Source organism: Astyanax mexicanus, chromosome 8 (assembly GCF_023375975.1).
Source record: "Astyanax mexicanus isolate ESR-SI-001 chromosome 8, AstMex3_surface, whole genome shotgun sequence".
NCBI classification, from domain to species: Eukaryota; Metazoa; Chordata; class Actinopteri; order Characiformes; family Acestrorhamphidae; genus Astyanax; species Astyanax mexicanus.
In genome coordinates, this window is record NC_064415.1 from 1420331 (window position 1) to 1430540 (window position 10210).

At 44.6% G+C, this 10210-nt stretch overlaps 2 protein-coding genes across 3 annotated transcripts in view; both read right to left on the reverse strand.

Moving 5' to 3' along the window:
* LOC111191213 (nuclear factor 7, ovary-like) overlaps positions 1–10210 on the reverse strand; it is a 430228-nt gene that overhangs the window by 44791 nt on the left and 375227 nt on the right. The gene's annotated exons all lie outside the window — the stretch shown is intronic.
* Positions 1–10210, reverse strand: part of LOC111190634 (E3 ubiquitin-protein ligase TRIM39-like) — a 419370-nt gene that overhangs the window by 12183 nt on the left and 396977 nt on the right. The window lies entirely within an intron of this gene.

Below are 10210 nucleotides of genomic sequence, written 5' to 3' on the forward strand. Positions count from 1 at the left end.
ATAGGCTAAATCACTGTATCAAGTAAAGTTAAAAAAAGTTAAATATAAAAAACATACCTGATTAGAAACCGATTTTTTATATATAGTTTTATAGTTTATTATTATTTTAACTGCTAATTACAGCGTTTTTTAAACATGAAAGAATTATCATGATAAACATGAAAACATATGTAAAAACGTTGGTCGGCGCATGCGCAGTCTCGTAAATAAGCACATATCTATAGGTAGCAAAGCTCGACAGAACACCTACATTAACAAGACAACTGCATTTTTTTTTTTCTTTAATTATCCCTCCGCGGCTCCCGTAGCTCCAGAGGAACTTAAATGCAGTGCAGCAGGTAAGCAGAGCTGAAAAACTCTTTAAAAAAGTGCTGTTTTAAGCAAATATAGGTATTTTTGAGAAACGTTTACAGCAAAATGAGGTTTTATATCAGTTCTACTTAAAATTCTGTGTATGTTTAGCGAGTATTGAAGCATATTTTGCCTAATAATTATTTCTGCCCCGGTTGGATTATCAGCGCTGAGTTACGGCCGTTTTAGCGCCAAAACACTAATTTACATATTAGAGGAGAAAATTAAGGTTAGCGGAAAGTTAGCTAATATTACTGAGGAGAAAACTAAGGTTAGTGCAGAGCTAGCTAATATTACTGAGGAGAGAACTAAGGTTAGTGCAGAGCTAGCTAATATTACTGAGGAGAGAACTAAGGTTAGCGCAGAGCTAGCTAATAATACTGAGGAGAGAACTAAGGTTAGTGCAGAGCTAGCTAATATTACTGAGGAGAGAACTAAGGTTAGTGCAGAGCTAGCTAATATTACTGAGGAGAGAACTAAGGTTAGCGCGGAGCTAGCTAATATTACTGAGGAGAAAACTAAGGTTAGTGCAGAGCTAGCTAATATTACTGAGGAGAGAACTAAGGTTAGTGCAGAGCTAGCTAATATTACTGAGGAGAAAACTAAGGTTAGCGCAGAGCTAGCTAATAATACTGAGGAGAGAACTAAGGTTAGTGCAGAGCTAGCTAATATTACTGAGGAGAAAACTAAGGTTAGTGCTGAGCTAGCTAATATTACTGAGGAGAAAACTAAGGTTAGCGCAGAACTAGCTAATATTACTGAGGAGATAACTAAGTTTAGTGCAGAGCTAGCTAATATTACTGAGGAGAAAACTAAGGTTAGTGCAGAGCTAGCTGATATTACCGAGGAGAAAACTAAGGTTAGTGCAGAGCTAGCTAATATTACTGGGGAGAAATCTAAGGTTAGTGCAGAGCTAGCTAATATTACTGAGGAGAAAACTAAGGTTAGTGCAGAGCTAGCTAATATTACTGAGGAGAAAACTAAGGTTAGCGCAGAGCTAGCTAATATTAATGAGGAGAAAACTAAGGTTAGCGCAGAGCTAGCTAATATTACTGAGGAGAAAACTAAGGTTAGCGCAGAGCTAGCTAATATTACTGTGGAGAAAACTAAGGTTAGCGCAGAGCTAGCTAATATTACTGAGGAGAAAACTAAGGTTAGTGCAGAGCTAGCTAATATTAATGAGGAGAAAACTAAGGTTAGCGCAGAGCTAGCTAATATTACTGTGGAGAAAACTAAGGTTAGCGCAGAGCTAGCTAATATTACTGAGGAGAAAACTAAGGTTAGCGCAGAGCCAGCTAATATTACTGAGGAGAGAACTAAGGTTAGTGCAGAGCCAGCTAATATTACTGAGGAGAGAGTGTTACATGTAACTGAGACTAAGCTGCACATATTGTTTAAATGTATTTTATTTTATTACATTTTTAATGCAGCAATGTGTTTATTCAGTGATTATCATACTGTTTTATTGGTAGTGTATGTATATATTGAGAAGCACAGTGTTTTATGATATGTGTCTATTTTTGATAATATGTCAGATTTCTATATAGGATTCAAGATACAAACATAAAGATAAAATATATATACAAATATATATATATATATTTGTCTCTTTTTGCTCATCTTTTTTCTTTCTCTCTCTTTTATCACCAGGTGTGTTTCCTCTCTTCCAGGTGTGAGTAAACAGCAGGTACTGTATTTGTCTTTCCGGCCTGTTGGGGAGTAAAGGCACCCCCTGGTGTTGTGGGCATTTTATATAAGATAATTTAAGAATTATTATTAATTATGCTTTCAATAATAATACTACAAATAATACACTTTCTTTTAATCAATCAACCAATCTAACTTCTTTATTATCTGTATTTATTTTACTCAGAAAAACATTGAGTTTAAGATTCAAGAGTATAAGAATGTCATTAAAAGAAGACCAGGAATTTAAATTCTTAGAAAGCAAAAAAACAAGAATTTATTATTAAGAACTAAAGTAAATTAACTTACAAACAAATAAAAAATACCAATAATAAAATGTAATATAATAAAATGATAATATTATAATTAAAACTGTAACAGGTTGTGTTACAGAGGGAGTGAGAAATTAAACTACTAAATAATAATAATTAAACGTAAATATCTGTATCTGATGTATCTAGTCTGTATTCTCTGGTCTCTGAGCTGATCTAAATCTGATAATGAAGGAGATCAGACTTTATCTGAAGAGATAACTCTGTCTGTTAGTGTGGAACACTGACACGGCTTTTAATGAAGATAATAAATCAGAAAGTGGAACAGAAAACCAGACCATCTCCCACAGCGTTCCTCCTCTGGAACGTTTTATGTTCTGATTAGATAAAGACATTCGGAAGAGTAAAACCAGATAAACCCATTAAACCCAAAGAACACTGTAGCAGCAGCTGTTAAGCATGGTGGTGGGAGCATCATGCTCTGGGGCTGTTCTGCTTCCAGTGCTCCTGGTACATTACACACTGTTACCTTTTGCCTGATTTCTACCCCCAGACCGTGGTCTCGGAGCTCAGGGGAGCTAGCGTTTACTGTAGCTCCGTGGGCCAGAACTAGGTGCGTTTTTCTTACCACCCGTTCTGGGGTAATACCCAAACTTGAGGATTCTCCAGCGGAAAGATGAGAGGAAGCTGACTTGCAATGGAGTACTGGCATTTATTGATAGCCTGCTTGCATCGTGAAGCGAGATATAAACCGGGTGGCCGTGCTAAACAAAGAGAACAGAGAGAGAGAGCGGAGCCGCGTGCTGCTCCCGCTGCTGCAACAGGGCGACTACACATACACACTACAACACCCAGAATACCATGCGTCTTTCAGCATTTACCCATTATTTCCCAACACTACCCCCACTCTGGATGGTGATTAAACCTAACACCAATCCAGCACCAATAATCTGTTACAGATATGGACAGTCAAAATAACAGTTGCCCCTTTTTTTTTCTTATAAAGCAGTCCATTTTCAGTAGTCCACTAACTCCACTTGACGGAGCAAACAGTCCTTAGACCATGGATTAGGTGTCCATGAGGTGGTGGGTAGCACAGTATTAGGGTTTGGTCCTGAGTAGCAAGAAGAAGGAGGTGAGCTAGTGAGTTCAGTACTTAAACAGTTCAGACAGAGCGTAGGTGCTCTTTTCCTTTGAACGTTTTTCTGCTTTTCCTGAAAAAGAAGAGATTAGTGAATTTTGACCTAACACAACTCTCTCTTATTATACTTTAGATAACTTAAACTCATCATACAGCTTACACACATCATATTACACATAGGGTTTTGGGGGGCAGGTGTTCCCTGCTCCTCAATTTTATTTTTGCATTTTAGACATTGAGGGCCTTTGGGGGGGCAGTGTGGTTGGGTGCTGTTATTCAGTTCTCATTTTACAGCTGTCCCTCCAATTTTAATAGCACTGTAGCTTTCATTCATTCTTCTCATTATACACATTCATATCACTGCAACATGCTGGGTGGGGGAAGGAGGGGGGTCAGGTCTTCTCACACCCTGGTTTCGTGCACCCTGCCTGGGGTGTGGGTCGGGTGGTTGTTCGGGGCCGGGCTGGCTGCTTCCCTAGGTTGCCGCTGGCTCGGTACTGGTGCCCGCATGCCCGCATTAGGTGTTTATGTATGTTCTGTGTGTGTGACTGGTGTGCGTGACTGGTGTGCGTGACTGGTGTGCGTGACTGGTGTGCGTGACTGGTCTGTGAGTGAATGTGCACGTGTGCGATGGGTGTATGTGTGACGGATGTGTGTGTGACGGGTGTGTGAATGTGCATGTGTGCGTGAACAGTTGGTCCTGGGTTTGGGGCTGACTGAGCATGGACACCTGTGGGACATGGTTGCGTAGGGCGGGTTTTTGCCCTCCCTACCGCTCCACGCTGCTCTCCGCCGATCGTCACTGCCGTTCCTGGGGGGGTGGGCGTCCGTGGGTCCATGGGTGCGTGGCCGGATGCCCTAATGTGGTCTCTGGCCCGCCCCCTTGGTGGCCGTGGCCTGGGGGTGGCTTGGGCCCCCTTGGCGTGGGAGGGGGGGGCCTGCCGGGTGTCGGGCTGTTCCCGGGTGCTTGGGATCTCGGGGGCCGCATGCTCGGCTCGTGCAGGGGGTGCTGGCCTGCCGGGGGGTGGGCTGCTCGCTTCCTTTGGCTCTCTGGACTCTTGCTCTTTGCCATGGGGGCTTCGTCTGGAGTCTCCCCCGTCCTCATCTGGGGTGTGCACATGGTTACCATCGGGATGTGTGGCCGCGGGTCTTCTGGGCTCCTAATGGGCTGTGGATGGTCTGGGTCCACTGGGCTCTTCCCTATCTGCCTCTGGATCGCAGGGGCATGGTGGCGGTTTCTTGCCTCCATTGTGGTAGGCATTTCATGACATAATCCGTAACACATGACATATTTTTGCAAAAAACAATAGAATAGAAGTAATTGTGCGTGTGTGTGTATGTATTTATGTGTATGTATTAATATCTGTATATATGTATATTTATGTATGTGTGTATATGTATAAGCATATGTATAGTTAGATATGTGAGTATGTGTATATATGTATGTTTGTTTATTTTATGTTTGTTTTATTTTATTATTATTATTTTTTTGTTTGTTTGTTTGTTTTTTGTTTAGTTTTTTTTTTTTTTTTTTTTTTTTTTTTTTTTTTTTTTTTTTTCTTCTTTTCTTTTTCTTCTTCTTGTACCCCCCTCCTGTACCTCACACTCCGATCCTTCCAACCCTGAACTCCCACAACTATATCCACACAAAATATATATATATATATAAAAAAAAAAAAAAATTAATAATAATAAAAAATAAAATAAATAAATAAAAATAAAGTATTAATTGTCCTCCGAAGAGGGGGGGTGGTGGTTGGGCCAAAAAAAAAAAAAAAAAAAAAAAAAAAAAAAAAAAAAACTTACACTATACAGCTCACATCCAGTACATTACTTAACATGTGCATACATATTCAAAACAGTTTTCTTACAAAATAAACACGGCCACCCAACAAGTTTTAAACAACAGTATCACAAATTACTCCATTTTTCTTTTTTTTTTTTTTTCACAAAACTTTTTTTTTCCACAAAATAACAAGACTTTTTTTTTTTTTTTTTTTTTTAATACAAAACTCTTTTTTTTTTCTTTGAACAGTTCTACTTTCCCCTTTTTTTTTTTTTAGGGAGATAGCCAGTCCCCGTATCTCTTGGGTGGTTTGATGTTTCTTTTGGGTCTTTTGGGTGTTTGACCATGAGCAGAATTAGCAACAGTCCTTGTTTGTTCTTGTTGTACTGTGCTACCCCCACTGAACTGAAGTTCCTCTGAACCCTCAGGACTAGGAAGGGCAAACAGAGGGGTGGTGGCATTGCTGGTGTCCCCACCACCTTGTTGGTCCATAAACAGGTTGGACAGATTCAGATCAGATGGCACACTCTCATCAAGAGTAGGCGGTGGTACTTCCACTGGCTGCCATGCTTCTGCATGCTTGAGTACCCAGGAGTTGTCCAATGGAATGCGAGAGTGGTAAGGCTTGAGCTTGTCATGATGGACCACCTTTGCTCGGGTTTTTGGATTTTTCTGAATCCGATACACTAAATCGTCTAGCTGACCTAGGACGAAGTAGGGTCCTTCATATGATGGCAGGAACTTCCTGACTTTGTTCCGTACACGCTTGGTTCCCTTTACTAGGTGCCATACTGCTTTGCCAACTTCGTAGCGGTTCTTTAAGACATTCTTGTCGTACTGTTTCTTGGCCCGCTCAACAGACTGACCCAATACTTCTCTGGCGATGTTGTGAGCAAGTTCAAGTCTGTCGCGAAGTTGTATAACATATTCTGGAGGTGTCTTAGCATCGTCATGATCAGGTGGCAATCCCGCAACAAGGTCAATTGGCTCTGTAAGCTCCCTGCCAAAGAGCATCATGTTTGGAGTAAGTCCAGTTGAACTATGCTTGGTGGCTCTGTAAGCCATGACAGCAAACGGGGTCATCAGGTCCCAATCCCAGTGACAGCGTTCGGCAGTAGTGGCCAGAATTTTCTGTAAAGTGGCATTGAATCGTTCGACCTGTCCATCTGATTGTGGTCTGAATGGAGTTGTACGGGTTTTCTCAACACCCAGGAGTTCACACATCTTTTGGAAGACTTCTGATTCGAAATTAGACCCCTGGTCGCTGTGAAGAGTCTGGGGTGCTCCATAACGACACACCCACTCAGAAGTTAGAACTTCAGCCACGGTGACAGCTTGGTCGTTGGGCAACGCATAAGCTTCCACCCACTTCGTGAAATAATCTTGTGCCACTAAGATGTAACGATTATGGCGATCAGTCTCATTCATGGGTCCCATAAGGTCGATAGCAATTCTTTCCATTGGAGCTCCCACACGCACAGTACCCATTGGAGCCTGGGGTGTCTTGGGAGGACGAACCTTTGCAGCACAGCTGGTACAGGTGCGGCACCACAGGGTGATGTCTTCCCTCATTTGGTACCAGTAGTACCGTGTCTGTACTCTTGCCAATGTCCGTTCCACACCAAAATGACCACCCACTGGATCATCATGCATCTGCTGCTGTACATCTTGGCGGAACACACGGGGTAGAATCATCTGTGGATGGAACTCAGTCTCATTGTTGGAGTAAAATCGGCGGACAAGGACACCATCTCGCATGTACAGACGTTTCCACTGGCTCCAATAAGCTTTGATTGCTGGTCCCAAGGGCGACACATCTGCCCAGGTGGGACGCTCACTTCCTTCATCAAGCCAGCGCCAGAGAGGTCCGATATCGGGATCAGCTTTCTGGGCCGCGCGCAAGTCTTCCAGACTCCAGCCCTTAAACAGAGTGCTTGCTTGGTCTTGATCCAACTGGGGAACGGTCGTCACGGTTCTCACCCCGGCCTTATGATGTTCCTCTACCCCCACTACTCTGAGCTCCGGGGGAGTAGCTGCAGCACTGTTCTGAGTGATATGGGGTTCAAGATCGCACTGTACTCCTCTGTGGGTAACTTTGCAGGCTACATCAGCAGGATCTGTCATGTTGCATGGGCATGTGGTGCGACATGGACGACGAGACATAACATCTGCATTCTGGTGGTGGTGTCCAGGGCGATGTACTACTTGAAAGTCATATTCAGCGAGCTTCTCAAGCCATCTTGCCAACTGACCCTCAGGCTCTTTGATGTTGACCAGCCAGCGCAGGCTGCTGTGGTCAGAGCGCACAATGAAAGGTCTTCCTAGAAGATACTGACGGAAATGTCTGGTGAACTCTACCACTGCGAGTAGTTCTCTCCGGGTGGTGCAGTAATTTTGTTCGGTGGAGGACAGTCGCCGGCTCCCATATGCCAGTACTCGTTCGGCACCGTCCTGCACTTGGGATAAAACTGCACCAATTCCGAAATTACTGGCGTCTGTGTCAAGGATGAGATTGCCGTGGTCACGTGGGTAGCCCAGGACAGGTGTACTAGTGAGTGAGCTCTTTAGTTCCTCAAAGGCGGCTTGGCATTCGGGCGTCCACTGGAAGCGAACATGTTTTTTGGTCAGTTCGTGAAGAGGCTTGGCAATAGTAGCGAAATCTTGTACAAATCGGCGATAGTATGCCGCTAGGCCAACAAATTGACGCACTTCAGACACACAAGTAGGCTGTGGCCACTGCTGAACCTTCCGGACTTTCTCTGGGTCCGTGGCAATGCCTTGTGCAGAGACAATGTGGCCCAGATATGACACCTGACGGCGGAACAGGCAGCCCTTAGTCGGCTTTAGTTTCAGATTGGCTTGGCGGAACCGGTCGAACACTTGGGCCAGGCGTTGGAGCATTTCTGGTACATCTTTTCCCAAGAGGATGATATCATCCAAGTAAACCAGGCATGTTTCCCACTGCAACCCGGCCAGCACGCGATCCATAAGGCGCTGGAATGTTGCCGGCGCGTTACACAACCCGAACGGCATAACATTCCAAGTAAATAGCCCTTTACGGCTGCAGAAAGCGACAGCTTTACGTGCCCTAGGTGTAAGTGCAACTTGCCAATAGCCAGAGGCTAAGTCGAGGGTGCTGAACCATTTGGCAGTGGACAGAGTCTCCAGTGTGTCTTGGATGCGGGGGAGCGGATACGCATCCTTTACCGTGCGTGCGTTGAGGGCCCTGTAGTCCACGCACAGGCGGTACGTCTGGTCTTTTTTTCGTACAAGGACTATTGGCGCTGCCCAGCTGCTATTGCTTGGAGAAGCCAATCCACTTTCAAGACTCTGTTGGATCTGAGCGTCAGACTCAATTTGTTTTTCAAATGCCATACGCCGTGGTTGTTGCTTCACGGGTGGACCAGGCAAGAGTTGGATGTCGTGCTGGACAAGGCTTGTGCGACCCAGGTCGGTTGGTCCAGTAGAGAATACATCACCATATGTACTGAGCAGTTGGGCCAACTCAAGACGATCGTTAGCACTCAGCACAGCAGCACTGTCTCTATACAGGGTTTGCAGATGTGGAGGAATAACTGGAAAACTTGGACAAGCTTTGGGTGGCTCGGCAGGTGGAACACTTGGAGTGAACTGGACAACATCAGCCGCTTGAAGGAAACCAGCGATAGCACCTTTGTTGACTTTTACTGGAGTTGTTCCAGGGTTGAAGAGTCGGATTGGAACATGCTCATTTGGCTTGGCGTCGACAACAACTCTCGCCACTAGGAGGCCATGTTTTTCAACAAAACCCTTGGTTGGGTTGAGCATGACTTCACCTCTGACGTGTTCACGAAAGTGTGCATACCCAGGAAGGATGTATTCGCATCCCGATTCAAGGATAGTGGTGCGTGCCACCCGAACGACATGCACTCTGGGTTTGTTTTCGGGGTTGAAGTAAGGCACTTGTTCTCCAAACAACACAATCTTTTTGCTGCCAAAGTCTAGATGAGCTTTTGCTTGCTCCAGAAAAGGGTGACCAAGGATAGCTTCAGTGTTCTCTGCTATGTCGGCCACAATGAAGTTAACACTTACTGTGCGAGTGCCAATCTGGACTGGGAGGTCGACTTCTCCACTAACATCTACGTTCTCCGAACCGATGCCTTGTAACGACTCCACAGTGGAGAACTGCAAGGGAGGCCTAATATTGTCATCAATCACTTTATAGCATCGCAAGGGTAGCACGTTTCTGCGAGCTCCACTGTCTAACAAAGCACATACTTCCATGTTGTACATCAGCATGTGAATACACATCTCAGGTCCTGTGCTTTTAACATGAAGGACAGCAGGTGTATCCTGACTTTTAGCATTTTTTGGAACTACTTTGGAATAAGCAGGCATTTTTGGTGAAGGACAATTTCGTTTCACGTGTCCAATGCCCTGACAGTTGTGGCACTTAATGTCGCTCCAATTTAAGTTTCTGTTTTCGTTTGGCTTTAGTCTGCGTTGCTTGAAAGTAGATTTTTGGGGCCCTAATACATGCTCTACTGGCCATGCTGTCTGGTTTTCATCTACAGCTTTACTGTCCTCAGCGCTTTCTCGCACAGTAGCAGTTCTTACTCTACGCTCTGTTGTCTGCACGCTTGTCTGCATTAGTCGAGTCACACTGGCAGCTGCACGTTTGGTTGTTTCGTACCTGTGAGCAAGCTCATACGCCCGTGCTAGTGTCCGTGGATGCTCCTCCAACAGCCTCTGAACGACCCCAGCCTCACCCAAGGCGTTGGTGAACACCTCCACACCGATTCTGTCTTGCTCTGCTTCGGGCCAGTCTGCATACACAATAGAAACTTTTTCATATATGTCATCTCTTAGTATATGCAGCGGCTCACCTGGCTTGCGCACTCTTTGTCTCAATTCAATTCCAATAGCTGCAGCATGCTCAGAGGAAGACCCATATGCAGCTTCAATTTCCTCCACTATTCGGGCATAACTCCAGCG